Source organism: Cucurbita moschata, unplaced genomic scaffold (assembly GCF_002738365.1).
Source record: "Cucurbita moschata cultivar Rifu unplaced genomic scaffold, Cmos_1.0 Cmo_Scf00013, whole genome shotgun sequence".
In the NCBI taxonomy this organism is placed as follows: domain Eukaryota; kingdom Viridiplantae; phylum Streptophyta; class Magnoliopsida; order Cucurbitales; family Cucurbitaceae; genus Cucurbita; species Cucurbita moschata.
In genome coordinates, this window is record NW_019268529.1 from 3,478,076 (window position 1) to 3,478,460 (window position 385).

The following is a 385-nucleotide window of genomic DNA, read 5'->3' on the forward strand; positions in this document are numbered from 1 at the left end:
TTTTTTTTTTTTTTTTTTTTTTTTTTTTTTTTTTTTTTTTTTTTTTTTTTTTTTTAATTATGTTTGCCGTTTTCCGGGGCGGATTACAAAATTTCTAAGTTTTACCAAACGTGTGATGACGTGGAGAAAACGGCTGACGTGGCAACGTCTTAACGATGGAAGTTTTTTTGAATTTGAATGACACGTCCCCCCGCGTTAATAAATGGGTTTTTGAAAGTTAAACCGTCCATTGAGCGGGAAGAAAAGAATGACAGCGGCCGTCAATTATAACCATTTATCTAAAAAAAGACAAATTAATTATTTTTATTTATTACTATTTTCCCTTTTATTTTATTTTCAATATTCGCAACCCTTTTAATGGAAATACAATGGTTATTTGAAAAAT